Source organism: Bos grunniens, chromosome 2 (assembly GCF_055505025.1).
Source record: "Bos grunniens cultivar Pamir isolate PY7600 chromosome 2, Bosgru_T2T1.0, whole genome shotgun sequence".
Taxonomy (NCBI): domain Eukaryota; kingdom Metazoa; phylum Chordata; class Mammalia; order Artiodactyla; family Bovidae; genus Bos; species Bos grunniens.
In genome coordinates this window covers 13,587,715-13,593,435 of record NC_141166.1, presented here as the reverse complement: position 1 = coordinate 13,593,435, position 5,721 = coordinate 13,587,715, and the positions used below count along the sequence as shown (strand labels likewise).

Below are 5,721 nucleotides of genomic sequence, written 5' to 3'. Positions count from 1 at the left end.
TATTAATTAAGTGTCCTAAATACATTGAAACCTGGGCATTTAATTTAGATTTATAGGGATAATTTAAATTTATAAGACCAGCCATTATGCATTAAGTACAGAAAATGCCAATTGATTTTCACAGGCGATATTTATTGAAGTGTTAAAAAAGAAAAACTATGTAAAATTTAATTGCCCTGGTGTTGAGCGTAAGTGCTGGCAGGGAATTTAGGGTGATGGTGGGGGGAGGTGCGTCTTACTTCAGGAGCTGTTCTCTTATTTTCCGGATGGCAATTTCATCTTCCCCTTGCTAGTTATTGAAATAGAAGTAGGCATCACACCACAAATAAGAAATGCGTGTTATGTGTCACGATGCAAGATGCTGCCTGGGCTGCTTCTACACCAGCTTCAGGATGAAGTCCAGAGCTGGAGTTCTTGTCCCAGCAGGCACAGCCTGACCTGTGACCTTGGGCACTCGCCTCACCTCTGTGTGCGTGTCTCCAGAGCTCAGAACCAGGAGGGGCAGGAGCTGGTGGTCTGGTTGCCCCTGCTGGCTCTGACATCGGATGACCTTAAAGATTTGGTCCCCCATCTGGAGGAGGCGTTGGTTGTCATGTCCTAACACTCTCATCTTTCTCTCTGTCTCTCCTTATACACCCTGCAGTCTTGGAAGCTCTACTTTGATAATTCTCAAGTGTTAGCGTTAGGGTCAGGTTGAAAATATCAACAGGTAAAAATATGTGCCTTTTTAAAAAATCATTGTGCATCTGCTAGGTGGCAGGTGGTCAGGGTGATGGGCCGGCCTCCTCCCAGGTGAAGTCAGGCCAAGCCACAGGGCGCTGTGCTGAAGTGAGGCAGGTGGGCCCATGGAATACAGGGGCTGGCTGCGGACCCTGAAGGCAGGGCCGGGGTTGGTCGTGCAGAAGCCATACCAGGTGTTTCAAATGGAGGGATTTAATAAAAGGAACCAGTTATGAGAAGGTTGGAAGAGCAGAAGGAACCAAAGGGAAGTAGAGATAACCTAGAGGTTAGTTCCCACAAGGTGGTATAGCCAGAGCCAGGAGCACTGGCTGTGATTCTGGTGGAGACAGAGCCACTGGGGCCACCCTTGACCTCCACTGCCAGACCCACCAAGGTCCACTAGAGCCCACACCCACTCACTGCTACGGCTGACAGAGCCCACGACTGCGGCTGGGACTGCCAAGAGCCACTTCTGGGCGGTGAGTGCTCCTGAGTGAGCGTCTATTGGGTCCCAATATCCTCACATTATACGCTGTTCTTGGACAGAAAGGAAATCCAACCAGTCCATCCTAAAAGAAATCAGTCCTGAATATTCATTGGAAGGACCAATGCTGAAGCTGAAGCTCCAATCCTTTGGCCACCTGATCCAAAGAGCTGACTCAGTGGTAAAGACCCTGATGCTGGGAAAGATTGAAGGCAGGAGGAGAAGGGAATGACAGGATGAGACAGTTGGATGGCATCACTGACTCAATGGACATGAGTTTGAGTAAGCTCCGGGAGTTGGTGATGGACAGGGAAGGCTGGTGTGCTGCAGTCCATGGGGCCACAGAATTGGACACGACTGAGGGACTGAACGGAACCGAACTGGTACGTTGTTCTGGGAGGTCCATCCACACACATCTACCCCCAACCCCCTGGCACCCATTCTTTCATCTGGTTCTCTGCAAGACCCCGATCGTTTAGCCAAACTGTTAGCCATTTCCTGTGAATTGATTAGATCTTTGCCCTGGCCATTTCCCCATCCCAGTTCAATAGATGGAGATAGCTGCTTGATGAGCTTCAAGAGCTGTCCCCTGAGAGGTCTCCTCTAGCTTTCTGTCCTCAGGCTCATCAGTATGACTGCAAGAGGCCACTCGGGCTGCTGCTGGCATATTTGGTGCAATGGGGTGAATTGTTCCATCTCCACTGGGAACCTCAGAACATGACCTTATTTGGTAAAAGGGTCTTTGCAGATATAATTAAGGTAAGGATCTTAAGATGAGATCATCTTGGATTAGGATGGGCCTGAAATCCAATGATGAGTGTCCTTTTAAGAGACAGAAAAGGAAATACAGGGACCCACAGGGTGTAGAAGGCTATGTGGAGATGGAGGCAGCTGGGAGAGGCCAGGAAGTTTCTCCCCCAGAGGGAGTATGGCTACCAAGTGTCTGGTAATTTGTTACAACAGCCACAGGAAATGAACATGGCCAGCAATGGAGAATGCTGCATGAGGCCAGTGGGGTGTGTTGAGAGCAGGTGGCCATACAGCTGGAGAGGGTGCTGTGAGTCCTTTCCAAACCTGTCTTCAGGAAGAGCTTAAGCCCAAGTTGCACAGGCCACTCTCACCAGATGCTGGATGGATGCTGAGGCCAACTCTATAATCCAGCGCTCGGTGACGGCACTAGTGGTTAAGAACCTGCCTCCCAGTGCAAGAGATGTAAGAGATGTGGGTTCGATCCCTGGGTTGGGAAGATCTCCTGGAAGAGGGCATGGCAACCCACTCCAGTTATTCTTGCCTGGAAAATTCCATGGACAGAGGAGCCTGGCGAGCTGCGGTTGATAGTGTCGCAAAGAGTCGGACGGACGCTACTGAAGTGGCTTAGCACAGCACACAGCAACACCCAAGGCAGTACCACCCAAGGGCAAGAGGGGCCACTGGCTTTCATGGTCACTTGGCAGCCCAGTGCTCAGCAGTCATTCCCTCTCTACCAGGGCCCAGTAAAAACCCAAGAGCCATTTTCAAGTGGGGGACAGTTACCTGCAGGAGAAGATATGGCTTTGTACTGAACACCTGGACAGCTGTGCTGAGTGGCCTAGCGGGGCCTGCTGCTGAGCATTGTGGCTTGTAGAGTTTAGGACCACTGGTGACTCTGGGTCCTGAGGCCTGGGTATCAGGGCAGCTGGTCCTGGAGACAGGAAGGGGAGCAGGTCCAGAAGGGGCCAACCACTGGTGTGACAAAGGCCACTTTCAGGTAGGCATGTCATCCCAGGCCACCACAGGGGATGATTCCAGTGACTGGACGCCCTGCCTGCCAGGAAGAACCACGAGCATCTTTGCCCCGGCAGTGAGGTCTCCTTTACTGTGCTCATGCCTCATCCAGGCAGATAGCCCAGCCCCAAACCCATCAGCGAGGGCTTGTTTCTTGCTGTCACTGCTGATATCAAATGCTGCCTCACTCCAGGCTCATTTAGGGGAAACAACAACAACAAAAAAAGACAGAGACTCCACTAGGAATTGCAAACAGAGAGGATTCAATGCAGGGAGCTGATTATAAAGTGTTGAAAGGGCTGAAAGAGTGAAACAGAAAGATGAGGGTATCTAGGGCTGGAGGAAACAGAGGGAGTGGGAGGTGCTTCCCAGCTGGGCACTGCACTGCCTGCTGACTCCGGGGCATGCTGCTGCCACTGCTGTTGTCACGCTGACCCCAAAGATGCCAGAGCGCCCCCAAGCCCTCTGCAGCTGCCACTGACCACTGTTCCTGCTGCCAGTGCAGGGAGGGGATTCAAACAGCTTCTCCCCTCCCCCTTTCCTTCCTCCTCTAGCACCTTCCAGGGTCTGAGGCTAACCAGAGGCCAGCAGGCAAGAAGGAGGTCTGGGGAACAGACTTAGGCAAACTCCAGCATCACACGACCTGGTTAATGAAGCAGAGTACACAGCGGATGGATCAAGGACCAAGTGACCTGCACAGCAGGGTCCAGAGCTTGGGCTTTGGTGCTGGTCAAGTTTGACACTGTGCTCCTGAGCACATCGCTTCATTTCTCAGAGCATTAATTTACCCACAGGTAAATGGGGATAATGCCCCATCCCCCCCCCCCCCCCCCGACCCCGCCACACACACACAGAGTTCTTGTATAAGGATTAAATAAATATGTGCAAGTGTCCAGAAGAGGGCGTGGCACAGAGTTGCCCACCCTCCATGGGGCATGACGTCATCTGGCCTCCCCTTAACTTAAGTCCATTTTCTCTTCTGTTATGTGAGTGGGGTTGGGCTACAGGTTCCCTCCAGCCCCCTGAGCTATACAGCTGTGAATCACTCCTTAAATGACACGGACAGGCTGGGGACAGCAGGAGGGATGGAGCGAAGGGGAGACTTGGGGAGGCTCTGGTTGCGTCAGAATGTTGGGAGCTGTGTGCTTCGCTGGAGAATACGTTCACTCATCAAACGGCTCACACTTCAGCCTCCTTAACGCTTCCCCTATCTCCCTGCTAATGTCGCCCCCGGCGATGCCGACCTGGTCTCTGTTCTCTTGGATGAGCTGCCTCTCAGCACCGCTTAATCGACAAGAAATTGCCAGGAGCAGCATTTTTCTGCACCCTGTGGTCCGGAAGGAAAGGGAGCCTCCAATTAAATCCTTCATGAAGATTAGATTTGTAAGCTCCAGGGCCGGAATGTCTGAGCTTTGAGGATCTTCCTGTTTGGGCAGGAGTTAGGAGTTTAAACCTGTTGGAACTCAGGTTCTGGAGTGTTGGAGATACTGCAGGAGCCAGGGCCTTTGGGAAGCGCCGTAGCTTTGTTATTAAACCATTTACATCCAGCAGAGAGGGGTCTGAGATCCTGCACTGCCATCTGCTAATTTATGCCAGTTACTGAAGTTTTTGGAGACTCGGTTTCTTTATTGATGGAAGGGAAACAGGAACATCTTCTATAACTGGCAGATGTGCTGTTTTGGCCCATGCAGCCTCCCTCTGCCCCTCTAATTTCAGCAACCATCGCTCCCACCACTTTCCTTCAGGAAACTAAGCCTCTGCTCTCCCCAGGCCCTGAGTTTCTGGCAGATTTATCCATCAGTGACTCTATCCCACTCTCCTACTTAGAAATAGATGCAAACTTAGACTGAATGAATCATAGCCCTCCATTCCCCCTGGATATAGTTATTGGTCCAAAGAAAAACGTGACCAAAATCACACCTATCAGAATCCTCAACCAGGGCTTTATATATGGCTATCCCTCTGGAGTCACTGCAATTGGTTATGACTCTACTTTGCCTTCTCATCTTCCCACCTCATGAATAAATCCATACCAAAGCAAAAGATGCCCCCATATAGTCAGAAGAAAAACAGAGAAATTGAGATAGATAGAATAAGATACGGAATTGGAGCCCCTGGATTCAGCTGTGTCTGAAGCTGTTGCCTGCTAACTGCTTAGTCCTACAAACTACTGAATTCCTTCTTTGGTGAAAGCAGCCTGATTCTTTTGATTGAAAGGGCTGAAGACCCAATTCAAGCTGGGAAGTCAGAAGCTCAGTCAATGCTGGCTTTTACTCTAACAGGAGTCACTGAATGTCTTATTGTTCAGTCACCCTGTCATGTCTGACTCTTTGTGACCCCTTGGACTGCAGCATGCCGGGCCTCTCTGTCCCTCACCATCTGCTGAAGTTTGCCCAAGTTCATGTCTATTGCATCGGTGATGCCATCCAGCCATCTCATCCTTTGATGTCCTCTTCTCCTTCTGTCCTCAATCTTTCCCAGCATCAGGGACTTTTCTAATGAGCTGTTCATATCAGATGACCAAAATACTGGAGTTTTTGCATGTCTTACCCTTGTGATTATCACCATGATTGCAGATGCCTGGGGAGTGTCTTCTGCTGGACTGAGAGCTCCTTGGGACAGATGCAAGCTGTGATGTGTCCAGCATTTACTCCCATCTCAGGTCCTGAACAGAAAGTGTATGAGTGTGTGGCATGTGAACACTGACCCAGGTCTTCCTCCTCCTTCCTGTCCATCATCCTGCTCAGGCTGCT

The 5,721-nt window shown here is 50.7% G+C and overlaps 1 long non-coding RNA gene across 1 annotated transcript; it reads left to right on the top strand.

The window, feature by feature from the left end:
* Positions 1 to 811: 811 nt before the first annotated feature.
* LOC147377555 (uncharacterized) lies at positions 812 to 3,928 on the top strand. The gene is made up of 2 exons (XR_015150635.1): positions 812 to 1,587; positions 3,523 to 3,928. It is a non-coding gene; the product is annotated as an uncharacterized LOC147377555 (long non-coding RNA).
* Positions 3,929 to 5,721: the final 1,793 nt, after the last annotated feature.